A 14,955-nucleotide genomic window follows, 5' to 3' on the forward strand; every position below is an offset into this window, starting at 1 on the left:
CTTGAAACAGGTATCATGAGACGTCCCCATCTCCCACCCCTACTTATATAAAAATAAAAAGAGACCAATCTTCCAACTTGGTAGTAGAGACAGTGATAAGAGCAAAAAGTAGAAAAAATGTTTTTTTGACTATCTTCCTAGAATCATAGGTCTTAGTAAGAAGTGACTTCAGCAAGTTGTTTTTCACATTCCCATTTACATTTGAAGCTACCAAAACCCAGAGGAGTCAAATATTCCACCTAAAATTATAATATAATTGCAAGAAATAAAATACCACCGTTAATGCAGAGTTAATTCTACTTCACTTTTTTCCATCATGTTTCTGTGTAACTTTTTTTATGGTCTGAGGCCTTGCATTTAATGTCTCCCTCCCCTTTGGTACCTTCATCTATAGACAAATATAACATGAAACCACTGTAAATAAATGTATAAACTTTAATAAACTTTGGCCAAAGGTAATCCAAGTCTGAAGGTTATAAATCTCATTTTCAAATGTCAATATCTCATTTCTTTATTTTGTTAGTTATAATCAAATAAGTTTTTAGCCCTAAACTCAGACAAAACTATTCAAGAAATAAGTTATATTAATAATCTCTCAAACACCAACAGTACAGAGAAAAGGTGTAGGATACTTTTGGGAGAAGGTAGAAACTGAGATGAGTGTGGGCACAAGGAAAGCTTTCTGAGAATTTTGGTCATGGGCTGCATGTTAATGAAAACACTTTCTATATAGGTATGTTAGCTTTGTGAAAATCTTACGCTTTAGAACTCTCTGTATATATGTTATTCATAAAGCATTATTAAATTTATATGATATTCTCTCCTTAAAATTTAAGATTTGAAATGAGAGAGTGCAAGGAATATAGTTTTCCCCAAAACCAGTGGGGTTTTTTTGTGCTTTTGTAATTAATATTCATAAAAGCCCATCTATTTAAATTTTGCAAACTTCATTTTTAGGGTCTTTTTACATTGGGGAGTCAGCAATTTTAAATCAACTTAAAAGAGTAGAATATTCATCTCCAAGCGATCTTCCTTGGATAAAACATCGAAAAGGATCAGAGGATTTTTGTCTCGGGATAGCACCTGAAACAGCATTTTCTCTCCCTTGTTGGCAGAGGTAGGAAAGTTTCACATTGCCCCACAGGGTTAAATTCGCTGGTTGCTAATCAGGACCCGTTTTGTGTGATATGGACATCGATCTAACAAGTCTAAAATAAGACTTCCATGTCTTTGACAAGTAGGAGACAACTGAACAGCTTTTAGATAGTAATGATTTCTGTCAAGTTAACCTACCACAAACAGATGGCAAGAAGTGACTTAGAGTTGAAAGGTTCCATTGCCCACCCTTAATCCTCTAAGCTACCTGGTCCTCTCCTCCTCTTTTGACAAATATGATGTTTCATTCTTGACTGGTGCAAGACAGTACATAGGGTTCCTTTATTTAAAACTGTGGTGATCCAGGTGAACAAGTGTTGAGAAGTTACTTTAGATACACTCAAGGGATTAAATTTATACTGCAAACTATTTTTTTAATCCCATATCCAATAGGCAGCTCATCGGGGTGAAAAAAAAAGGAGTACCATGAAGAAAAAAACATACTGCTGAAACTAGAGAATGTTTACAAGCAATTCCCAAATCTAGAGATCATTTAGTTTTCTTGAATACATGAATATTTTATAAACTGGTAATATCAGGGCTTTCTACCCTTAAATATCTGTCCAAAATGTTTTATGTCATCTGTTGGTAAATGATTTTAACATTCACTTTTCACCTGATATATCTTCCCGCTCATACAATTCATTTCAGAGGCATAACTTGTTTTCTTTGCTAAGATTTCATTTCCTCCCATCTCAGAATTTGATGAAATCTATTTCTTAGTTCCTCGTCTCCCAGTGAAAGCTGACAACAAGTATCAGACCAAATGTAGCTGTCCCATATGAAGTAATTTATTTCTGTCAAATATTAGACATTATATTTTTTCATCATAAGATGACTGATATTGTTCTGTGAGATCCCAGAGGTGCAACTTAACCACTTAAGGACTGAGACTCATTTTAAAAAAATGGATTCCATTCAGAGGATTAGGTTTTGATGTGGAGAGTTAGAATGAAAGCAGAAAGACTCAGGAAGAGGGGTAACAGCAAGACTTGAAAAATAATCACTTACAATTAATACCATCTTAGGCCAAAAGCAGTTATGGGGCAGTTCGGGCATTAAAAGAAGTTTAAATTCTTTGTCCATTTTATACTGCTTCTGAGACATGGCCACCCTCAGAATGTGCATTCAGCATCTCTGGCAACAAGAAGCCAGATACCATTTTGGCACACCCAAAGTAATGTCAAAAATTAGTGATCTTTAACAACATACTGAAATCTATGGACAGTTTGCTTTATTGCAAAAGCAGATTTTAAAGAAGGAAATTCAAGTAGGGCAAGGCTACCTAGAAGTTGCCAGGTGCTCTTTTCTATTTATTTTATAGCATTTTAGCAAGCTTAATTATATGAAAGGAAATGAGATTCTTTAAAGCTGCAAATGGCTTCCTCTCACCTAGTTCGGCCATTTTAGGAGATGAGAAAGGGAAGTCCAGCGAATTGGTCATGGTATCTACCTTCCTAACTTGACCACAATAGTTTAAATTGACTCTACTTTATAGGGTGGCCTTCATTATAATATGTAATCTTAAAAAGTCTTCCTATCAAAAGAAAACAAATAGGCAGACATCTGGAGAAAATACCAAAAATTAAAAATCTTTGAAATAATACTCCATTACATAATAAGTGTGCAAACTGATGGAGTCAGCTATTAAAGGACATTGACTATTGTTTTTCATGGTTACTAACAAGCCAGTTTCTTCATGTTTCAAATGGTAATAATAAGTATAGCCTCCTCCTTGATTCCTGTAAAAATGGATTTGCAAATCAAATTAGACTATAGGCATAGAGCACTTTGGAAAATAAAGAGGTGGTAACCAGTAATGAGTCCTTTGTCACTGAGATCTCAGGCAGCTTCTTGCTTTCTGCTTAGCTGTTAAGTCCCACATTTTCCATAGATGGTAAAAAAGACTGGGATTATTCTAGACTTAGAATGGTCATTTTTATTTTTATTTTTGCTACTAAGTATAGCATAGTATGGGGGCATAAAATGATATCCTGATAACTGGTTTAACCTGTGAAGAGACCATGTATGGGGATTAGGAAAAAATAATCAAAATGAGGGCCTACTATGTTCAGATACTATATTAGACACTTGTATAGATTATCTCATTTAATCTTCTGAAGAAATGTGTACAGACAAGAAAGCTAAGGATAGATAACTGAGGTTCTACTGGAACACAGTGACAAGGAATCAAATACTGGTATCTAAATTCCAATCCAAGTCTGATTTCTAACTTCCTAGATGGCCAGAGTGTCTATAGCATACTTCCTTTCCATGCTCTGTGTAACTGCACACTGTTCTACCAATGAAAGTCAAACACAGGGAAACCTAGATTTGGTTGCTCTCCAGCTTGCTTCCTAGTGACTGCCTGGTTATGGCTTCCTAGTTAGTATGGTAGTACCTCCAGCAGACAGTTCCCCAGAGCATTTCTCTGGATCCCAGCCAGCCTCTGCCCATGGACTACCAAAAACTCTGGTTTGGGACAATGCAGTCAATTTCTCCTGCAACGAACGAGCTACAACTACACTCTCTAAAATAAGTCTGGATCAAAAATTTGGAGAAGATTCACTTCCCCAAATGTTTGTTCCTTTGTTGACTACTACTCTCCCTCAGCCCTAGAGTTTTCTTTAGTGTACTTGTTTATTCTCTAAGCTCATTTCCAATAAATTGTTAATAATTTTTATAGCAAACCAGCCTTGTTCATATTTTAAAAATCTAGATTCTTTATTAATACCTGGGCAATATGGAAGCAGGACTTCATTCATTTATTCAATCATCCATTATTCATTCAACAAATACTTATTGAACAGCTGTGTCAGGCATGGTTCTAGAAGTCTGAGACAAAGAGCAGTGAACAAGATAAAAGCAAGATTCATGCGTTCATACTATAGAAGATACAAAACAAGAAAGAGTATCAACAAAAGAGAATGTCGGTACTATATTAATTAGCTAAGTATACATGAAGAGTAATACATTTCTGATAGATTATCAATGTTACAGGCACATTCTGAGACACTAATTTTTGCTTTTATTTGCCCAAAAAGGTATGCATGCAACATTACCAAACAGCCTATGTGAACCTGAATTTAAGTACCTCTCAACTATTATCACCAACTATTAACACCTCTCAACTCTATATTTTTAGAAATCTTTTAATAAAATATTTAATAAACTTATTAAACATTTTTTGTATAAATTCAATTTTTTTTAAATGTCTATTTATTTTTAGGAGGGAGAGAGCCAGAGACAGAATATGAGCAGGGAAGGGACAGAGAGAGCCAGAGACACAGAAGTGGAACCAGGCTCCAGGCTCTGAGCTGTCTGCACGGAGTCCGACATGGGGCTTGAATTCAAGAACCATGAGACCATGACCTGAGCTGAAGTTGGATGCTCAACTGACTGAGCCACCCAGGTGCCCCTCTCTAAATTCAATTTTAAAGACTAGTTAACTACTTAATAGTTACTGATATTTTTTTTTTGAGAAATAATGATTCTGTTATATGCAAAACTCAGTAAATGTGTCTACAAGAAAACCTTTAAACTTTACTGTATACTTTGGAAAAAATGAAGCAGCAAAACTTTACTATACACCCCACATTTGGTCTAATTCCAATGAAACAAGACAGTACAATATCCTTGGGATAATATATTGGTCTTGGTAAAAGTCAGCCTCTTATTAGCTTCCTTGGTTCCTGTATAATGCAATGAGAAATCAGATGTCGGATCTAGTTATTTATCCTTATCTCTTCACCCCCGTTAACTAATTCACTGCCATTTAAATTGAACTTAGCTTGGTGCTTTCCCTGCACATGCATGACTTGACATTTACACTCATTAAATTTCATATTCCACCCCTGGACCCGTTAGCAAAGGACTTTCTACAAAACAACTTGAGTCTTTATTGTTGTTGTAGTCACTCCATTAATTTTATTTCTAATTGTAAATCTGACAACAATTATTTAAACAATGTATTACTATCAGCTGTTACAACTAGTAGTCATTGGCACTTCAGTCTTCAACTGCAGGGGGCTTTATTTGTTTTAAACCCAGAGAAAAATTCAGTGAGTCATAAACCCACAACAAATTGTCCCTATTTTAGAAGTTTAGAATATCATATAAAATTCAAACTTATAAAAGACAGGGAGGAAAAAATGAGAAGGGCCTTGCTGTCTAAACTTAGCTAATTTTAAGAGTCATAACTAACATGATTTATTTCCCATGAATCTATGCTGTGCTCTATTTAATGAACTATACTGAACAATAATTTTGAAAATACATCACTGAGGCTGGTATCATGCAAAAAAATGCTGTGGTCACAATACACTTTTTAATGTGATATTTAGTATTGTTTACTTTTTAAAAATTTTAATAAAAAATAATTGAAATGAGGTTTATATTTACATTTTCTTCTTTCTGAGCAGCTGTTTGCCAGCAAAAAGACTCACAACCCATGAAAATGTAGGTTTATTCTTTTTGGTAATTTATGAGATGGGAGATTATGTTATCTGGGTATCTGAAAATCCTTTACCCAATACATTTAAAATCAATCTTACTTCAGCTAAGTGAGATCTTGCTCTCATAATTCCTAAAAATATATATACATATATTTTTTCAATTGGCTAAATGAAGGAAAATTTCATTTTCTCCTCCAGTAAAGATGACCATTATATGATTTTCATTCTTAGTTGAACATTTGTTGTTCCAAGGTTTTGGTCCTAAAACACATATTTAAAATATTTTCCTACCAAACTAAATATTGCATGCTATCAGTACTCTTATCAATTCTCTTTGAATACATTATATACACTAGCCAAATTTTATTTTACAATGCTCTTAGTACTGGAGCAGTTTATTGTCCCTTACAGGTTTTAAATAGAGCCATGGTTTACTAACAATTAGCTTTAAAAATCTGCCACACATAAAAATATTTATGCTTAGTTTACATATACTCCCCTGGAGATAGACAGATAAGACTGTATGTACCCCCTGAGATAACTCTGCATGTCATTACATTTTAACTGTCTTTATGTTGATAGCAATTCTTCTCAGGCTTATCCAGTAGAAAAATAAAAAAAAAAATATTCTTGTATTAAAACAGCATCAGCGTATGTTGATTTACCTATAGCTTTGCTTCTAGTCATTCATATGCACACCCACATTCACACCTTCACACTACTGAAGACTGTCAAAAGGACATTATTTGCAGCAGGAAGAACAAGCATAGATAATTTTTAAAAATTTCTCCAGTTCTGTTTGGAAAGGAAGCCATATGTTGGTCCAAGCAAAAGAAATCCCCTTCCAATAGCATTACCTTAAAATACTGATGGAGAATGCAAACAATAAATTAAAAAAACAAAACAAAAACAAACAAACAAAAAGACAGACAACCTTCAAGCACACCACCATCCAGTGAAAACATTGATGATCCTCTGTGACTCTTCTATGAGAGGGAATCTATTTTACAGGGATTATTCACCAGAGATTTTTAAATTTACAGTGTAAATGTATTCAGTATTCAGTTTGCTTCTCCATGTACAGACATGAGAAGATTAAATGCTTCTATTTTAAAAATTATTTTATTATTATTAAAAAGATATCCTAAATTAATAGTTAAATCCAGAATGTTTCTGTTCATTTGATAGCCAATTTCAGATCCTTTATAGATTCAAACATCACTCTTCAATTTAAACATATTTCACAAATGGGACATCTCATTATCAATATAGAAACAAACGGAATACTATGATTGAACCTCTACAAGCCAAATTAGAAAAAAACTTAACTTATCAATTGGAAAGTTGAAAACAAATAATTGAAAAGATAGTTGGCATGAAACTGGAATACTTATGATTTTGTGGGTGTTTCTACTCTAATTTAAGAGGGGGAAACTGCTGGAGAAACAAATGAAGCATCTATCCAAATCCTGGTGTGTTTTTCATAAGATGCAGACTGTAACCACATAGGAGAGGCAGCTCTTCATACCGTGGAGAGAAACTGAAGCATGGATATATTACTTAATCTGTGGTTCTGAGTCTACCACTCACTGGTTGTGTGATGTGGGGCCAGGGTCTTAATGTTTCTTTTTATAATTAATCAAAAGCAGGGACCCGAGGGCACAATGTATGCTCAATCGTTACATTAAAGAAAACACATTGTGTAAGGAAAGATATGGAGGAAATGTGAGAAAATATGGAGGGCACTTTTTTTAAATAATTATTTTTGAGAGCGGCAGGGAGAGGGAGAACACATGTGCACTAGCAGGGGAAGGGCAGAGAGAGGGAGACAGGGGACTCAAAGCTGGCTCTGCGCAGAGTGGAAAGCCTGATGTGGCTCCAACTAATCAACCTGAGCCACGACTGAGCCACCCAGATGCCCCATCGAGGACGTTTTAAAAGTCACATCTGTTGTTTTTAGGATTTGATTTTGTTGGGCTTTATGAAATGGCAGCTATGTTCAGGGAAGTGGTTTTTACATGTTGAAATTAGACTCACTTGCCAAGAGTTGAAGAATTATCTGTTAAGATTTTATCTGAAGAATATCAAGATTTTTACACCTATGAATTTCTAACTGTTCAATCTGAACACAGGAAAATCTACAAAGTATCATGAGCCAGTATCAATTCCGGAGCTCACTCTGGCCCCCCAGGACTATTTCTGGGGCAGAAAACAGAGACACTGATAGTGACATGAAGCTAGGAAAAGCCAGGGATAGATTATCAAAAATCTTGAATTCTGTCCTTGGGCTTTAAGATTTAATTCTGAAGGTAATAGAAACTTCTCACTGGAGAAATACTCAAACTGACCTAACTTCTAAAATGTAAACATTTTGCCCATGAACAGGGTGGCTTAATGAGGGTTAAGAGTTCAATCTTAAGGTATGGTGAGTTTAAAAGGACAATGAAGGCCTAAATGAAAGCACTTTGTAAATATCAAAGGCAAACTTTAAATAAGAGACAGCCTCTAAGATAGCCGCTAATGACTACTGACTTCTGATTGACACCCACACTCTTGTGTAATCTGGTCTCTTAAAGTGCGGGCTGAACTTCCTGAATCTCTTCTACAAACAGAATATGGCAGGTATGACTGGGTGACACTTCCAAGATTAGAAAAGAGTGTGGATTTTGTCTTGGGTGCCCACTCTTGCTCTTTCTTGGACTCTTGCCCTGAAGGAAGGCAATTCCCCTGCTGTGACCCAGCCCTGTGATGAAGCCTAGATAAGCAAGTAACAAGATTTGCCAACAATCACATGTGCAAGTTTGGAAGAAGCTTCTCCTACCCCTGGTTGAAGCTTTAGAGGAGACCACAGTTCAGCTGACATGAAGGCTGAACTGCAACTTTATGAGAGAACTTGAGCCAGAGGCATCATGTTATGATATCCTGGCATCCTTTACTCACAGAAACAACTGAGATAACATGTAGCTGTTGTTTTAAGCCAGTCAGTTTGGGGGTGATTTGTTATGCAACAATAGATAACTGATATGGAGAGGAATTTAAAACTGAAAACATGAAGATAATAACAATGATAGGCGCTAACATTTCTTAATTTCTATTCTGTTACATGTATCACATGAAGGGAAATAGAAACAATAGATCAAAATTACAGGGATTATATAAATAAAAATGTTATAAGTAATGTAAAGCAAGTAATGCTACATGAGTCGAAGGAAGAGAGGATGAGAAGGTCTGATTCTCACACGTGTTACTATGTGTAGGTTTTTTCCTCACACCAAACTAGTGACACAAGCTGGGTGTCCTACAATTTGACTCCTGAAGCTCTCTACCTGGAGACAGCGTCAGATTCCACAGGTGAAGGGTTCAGTCCCACTGGACCTCCCTCCTATCTGCAGACACCCATCACAAGTCCAAATTGTCGCCTATGTTTCTGACCTACTGGCTACTGATCAGAGGTTCCAAGGACACCTTCTGGGGGTTTGATAAATTTGCTAGAACTGCTTATAGATTCACAGAAACGTTTTACTTCCTACATTTCTGATTTATTATAAAAGGGTATTAATTAGGGATACCCAGATAGAAGAGATGAATAGGGCGAGGTATGGGAAAAAGAGCACAGAGCTCTCAATCTGTTTGAGTAAGACTCTGTTCCTGTTCTTCCATGTGTTCACTAACCCAGACTCTTGTCCAAATCTTGTCCTTTTGGGAATTTATGGAGGCTTTAACAGGTAGGCATGCTTGATTAAGTCACTGACCAGGGGCAATCCATTTAACTTCCAGCCCTTCTGCTTTGAGGTCAGGGAGGTGAGACTGAAAGATACAAGTCTCCAATCGTATGGTTGGCTCTCCTGGTGACAAGACCTTATCCTTAGGTGCTTTCCAAAAATGACCTCATTAGCATAAACTCAGGTATGATTATAAGGAATTTGTTATGATTATTAAGACATTATTATCCCTGTGCTTACTTAGGAAATTCTAGAGGTTTTAGAAACTCTGTGCTAGACAAGGGGATCAAGACCAAATATATATTTATTACAAATCACAGTATCATAGAAAGATTAAACACATTACAGAAAAGAAAAAAATGGAGTAGGTAAATAAAAACAGAAGGTAAAGAAAAACTACTTCAGTACAATGAGTTTATAAGAAATTAACTTTAAGTTTATTTATTTTGAGAAAGAATGTACGTGTGCACAGAGCTGGGGAGAAAGAGAGAGAGGGAGAGAGAGAATCCCAAGCAGCCTCTGCCGTATCAGTACATAGCCCGATGTGGGGCTTGATCCCAGGAACACAGAGATGCTATCTGAGCTGAAATCAAGAGTTGTAAGCTTAACTGACTAAGTCACCCTGAAGTCCCTATAAGAAACTAATTTAAATGCTAATTGAAGCAATATGATTTTATTTTATTACTGGAAAAATTTTAAGTGTATATGTATGAAATATGTAACTATAAAATGCTTTATATAATTGAAAAACTGAAAATCAATTGGAAATTACTTAAAGACATTAAAAAATGAAATGCTCTATAATAAATAGGTAAAACATTATACATTTTTTTTACTTTATGTCCTTTCAACTTTTGTGTTTCCTTCAACTTGAACTTTATTATCTTGATTTGAAAAGAATAAATCTGTTAGCAGCAGATCATTTATTATTTTATGAAACAAAAGAGTAGAGAGAAGAGCCAACATTTAGACCACTTCCTATGTGCCAGGCACAGCCTTGGCTGGTTTAAATATCATCTCATTTATTTCTCTCTTCAATGAGCCATTGGTTTGGTAAAGATAAGGAAACAAAAAGTTGGAGATTTTAAATAATATGCCTGGGGTCTTATAGTTACCAAATGTTGAATGTACTGAAAATCTTTGCCTGTGATTTCCAAACACTCCTTCCAATCCACCATGTCACCTCATTCCACAACTGAGATGAGTTATCTATAAGTTCCATTTGAGCAGCAAAGTGCTATGGTCACCTATCTTTCTAGATCATATTTTCTCATGTTGTCTTAATAATTTTTAAGGAAACTTTAATCTTACTGAATCACTTTCTCACCCAAAAAATGTCCCTGTTCCATAGACTTGCTTCCAGACTTATTTTGCTTTATATACAGCATTTATATTCCTCTAAACCCTTTTGATATATTTTCCTAAGGAAGAACCCATCATCTTCAAGATCATAGCCTGTTTCTCCACTGTATGTCACTTACTCCACTACCTCATGTGTCACCCTCACTGACTTGTGAGAGTGCTCAATATTTGAACTGGCCTCCCATTTTCAGAGTAACAAGTGATTTCTCTTTAGATTTAAAAGTGATCACTTAATATGCAAGGCTCACGGAAACCTCCTACTTTCTAAGTTGTACATTTTGTACTCCTAACTCCTGGTGTGCTGACCAAACTGCAAGCGATCTTCACCTTTCTACCTTCATTAAGCTCAGGGACATTCTAGGCAATTTCTGCCTAATTGCTCTTCCTTCCCTGATTACTGTCAGCTGGTGATGTTCCTTTGCTGAAGTGCAATATCAAACAGCAAACAGCACAATATACCTATTTTTTTTTTTTTTTACATAATCACTTTCTCTCCACCAGAATCAAGAACATAACATGCTAAATTACTATGATTTTTGGAATATCGTTTGGGAAATACAGGCTAAAAAATGCTGGGTTTGGAGGACTACAACTGTCCAAATTGCATTTTTTGCTTTTTGTCTTTTTGTTTTAGCACATAACTATGCAACTGAGTGGAGGGAACAGCAATTCTAGCTCATTGCTAGTAGTAGGAAATCATGCAAACGCCAAGATTCTGGGGCAGATGACAATCTTTCATTTGTTTTTCTCCCACATAAAATATGTAAGTACAGAATAAGAATATTTTATGTAAAGTGGACTACTATTCCATGGGGTCAGTTCTGAAGAAGTACTCTAGTTGAAGAGAAACATGTTCATTTCAAAGAATAGTCTTTTCTTTATTTTTTTTCTTTCTATTCTTTTGTTGCCTTTCTCTCTTTGTTTCAACCTAGATACTATAATTTGACATGTGTCCAACCACTGAATACTCTCTAATGTAGCCTTCCTACTCTAGTAGACATTTGACCCTTTAGTTGTTACTGCACCTTCTAACCCAGTTCACCACCATTTAGCGATTCCTCAATATAATGGTGGAGCACAATCGTCAATCATTGTATCATATAGGGATGATCTGCACCAATAACTGGGAAATAAGAATGTGGAAAAAGACAAAAGGAGAGTTGTGCCTGGATCTGTAAGAGGAATATGGCAGTATTATTGTGGAATATAAACATGAGAATAGAATAGAGGCTAAAATAATTTGGATTCAAAAAAACTGAGTTCAGGGGCACCTGGGTGGCTTAGCCCATTAAGCATCCAACTTTAGTGAACGTCATGATCCCACAGTCCGTGGGTTTCAACCACAATTCTCTCTCTTTCCCTCTTTCTCTGCCCTATCCTCTCTCACTTTCTCTTTCTCAAAAATAAATAAATTTACAAAAAAACACTGAGTTCAAGTGGTGGCTCTGCCAAGGACTTCTTTAAATATTAGTTTACTCATCTGTAATATAGGCACAGTAATATATTGCGCACCATGTAGTTATAAGAATTTAATGAGATTAAATGAGGTAATATTTATAAAATGCTTAGTGCAGTGCCTGATGCACAGTATCTGTTCAATAAATGCTAGCTTCTATTAGTTTTATTTTTATTAGTAACAACTAACAATTATATAAAGAATGCTTATATTCATTTGATCATTCATATCTTCACACTAAGCCTTAGAGGCATTAATATATGTTATTAATATAATATTATATTAATATATGTTATTAATATAATATTATATTAATATATATTATTAATAATTATAATATATATTCTTTTTGCCAGATTAGAAACATGGGGTTTTTGGAGAATGTATACACTAATGCTTTTTTAATGATGATATAAATAAATATATTGTTCTTCCCAAAAGAACTTCCTTCTGAAAGTAAGTTTAAGAGATCTTATGAACAGACCTTAAAATAGTGTTGAAATTCTTACATTTTATCAGATATCACACATTCATGTATTTTATCAGGTGTAACTCATTCACTCATTTATTTATTCAACTAGTATTTGGGCACTGGTCTAGGTACTTTGGGATGACCAATGAATAAAAAGAGACATCAATTTTTGCCCCCATATATATTCTAGAAAGACAGACAGATGATAAATAATAAACAGAATATGCCTACGAAGCATACAGTTTGAAAATAAGTGTTATAACCAAGACAGCCAAAAAACACCAAAATAGATTATAATTAGGAGGCTTGTGAGTAGCAGGGGAGAGAGAACAAGTTGCTCTATAAAGGAGGTTATCAGAGTAAGCCTTTGAAAAAGTCAGATCTGAACAGAGCAAGATGAGGGTAAAAAAATATCTGAGGGAAGACTGTTCAAGATGGAGAAAAGGCTCTTAATTCGGAACATATCTGGCATGTTTGAAGAACATAGAGAACCGTTAAAACAATGGGCTGGAAGAGAGTGAGGAGAGCAGTAGGTGATATGTTTAGAAATGTTACCAGTGCTCCTTATGGACCAATGGTAGGAATTTGTCTTTCACTCTGAGTGAAACAGACATCTCTTGGAGATTTTTGAGCAGAGGAGTGCTATTATTTGACATTCCACAAATGGTAGTAGATTGTGTGAGGGCAAGAGATTGTCCACGGGGGCAATATGTGGGAAGAGAAAGCCTGCGAATTCAAATCCAAAAGAATGGTAGAAACGTAACCAAAAATTCAAATATGATTCCAAGCAGAGAAGAAGAAGATATCAAGCCAGCAATCTAGGAGACAAGATACAAACCTAAAATAACTTAGGAACAAGAATTACAGCCATAAAAGTTAAGCTCTGAGTCAAAGTTTCAAAGTTCTGCAGAAGCCGGGTATATGAGAGTTTAGGACTGCTGAGAACGAATTGTTTGCTTGCCCTTCCCGTACATGCTTCCCTTTTATGCTCCAGCAGATTTCTTTCATAAAGAAATCAACGACCAATGCTGCCAGAGCTTCACGTTTCTTATAGAAAACTAGGAATTGAGATTTTTAAATTATAATTTCAAAACTTTTAAATGCTGGCTGTAAAATAGATGTATCACTTGTATGGTCAAAACAAAACATACCTCTAAGGCAGCTTATAAATTGTGAGTTGTTCACAGTCACAAGCATGAAATTCCTGTTGTATAAATAAATATAAAGAGTGACGTGTGGGAAGACGTGACATACCCATTCTCAGGACTGACTCCCTAATCTGTGCTGTTCCACAAAGAGTTCTTATTTTTTCAGTAAATGTGACCAGAAGGCAATGCTCACTGCCTTTATTACAATATCCCTCCAATGTTCCTCTAGTATTTTTCTAATGGACTGTCTCTGTCTCCAAAAAATATTGTTTTCTCTGAACATGAATTTCAGATAGGGAGTCAGCCACTTAGAAATGCTCTTGTCCTAGATAGAAGGATATACATAAAAAAAAAAAAGTGTGTGTACACACATACATTTGTGCTTTTCTTATGACATAATTTCTGTCTGTGTTATACTCATAATGTAATTCCTGATTTTGCCTTTACCCTCATTTGGAATTCAGATTCCATCATATCCTTAATTAAGTTCTCTCATTTATTAAGCAGGCATTTATTATTTATTATTCTCTCTTCCTCTCCCTCTCTCTCTTTCTGTTTCTCCAACTTTGGACATTTGCTATATGCTACATTCTCTACCAGAACATTTCTAGCCCCTCTATTTGGTGAATTTCTATTCATCTTTCAGTCTTGACTCTTCAAGTTGGAAATTCTGTCTCGCTTCAAAGCATTATTACTTATCACACTATATTGCAATTGCCTATTTTCTTGTATGTATCTGCCACCATTGTATAAGCTCTGAAAGAGCTAAATCTATGTCTATTTTTCTCACTTTGTTCATCATATTAATTTGATCTCATGATGCAGTATCTGTACATAATATATTCCAAATTAGTATTAAATCTAGATAGACTGAGATTGTCAAGCTGCATTTTAAAATGACTATTTGGGATTTATTAGTACAGTGTACTAAAGTAAAGAGGATATATTAATTTGGAGTTAAAAGCCACCGAATATAGTAATCTATTGCATTCATTCTTGTAATTAACTATATACTAAGTTGTCTTACTTTAGCATATCATTGTTTGAAGACTGTTATCACTATATAATTACAAATCCCTGAAGTATAAAATGTTCAACACAGGCCAAACATACAGTAGAGGTTCAATAATGTAGAATTAATAAAAATAATTTTATTTAAAACACTAGAGTTTTAAGAGTTGAGGTT

The sequence above is a fragment of the Hyaena hyaena genome, unplaced genomic scaffold, assembly GCF_003009895.1.
Source record: "Hyaena hyaena isolate Hyena2069 unplaced genomic scaffold, ASM300989v1 scaffold_354, whole genome shotgun sequence".
NCBI classification, from domain to species: Eukaryota; Metazoa; Chordata; class Mammalia; order Carnivora; family Hyaenidae; genus Hyaena; species Hyaena hyaena.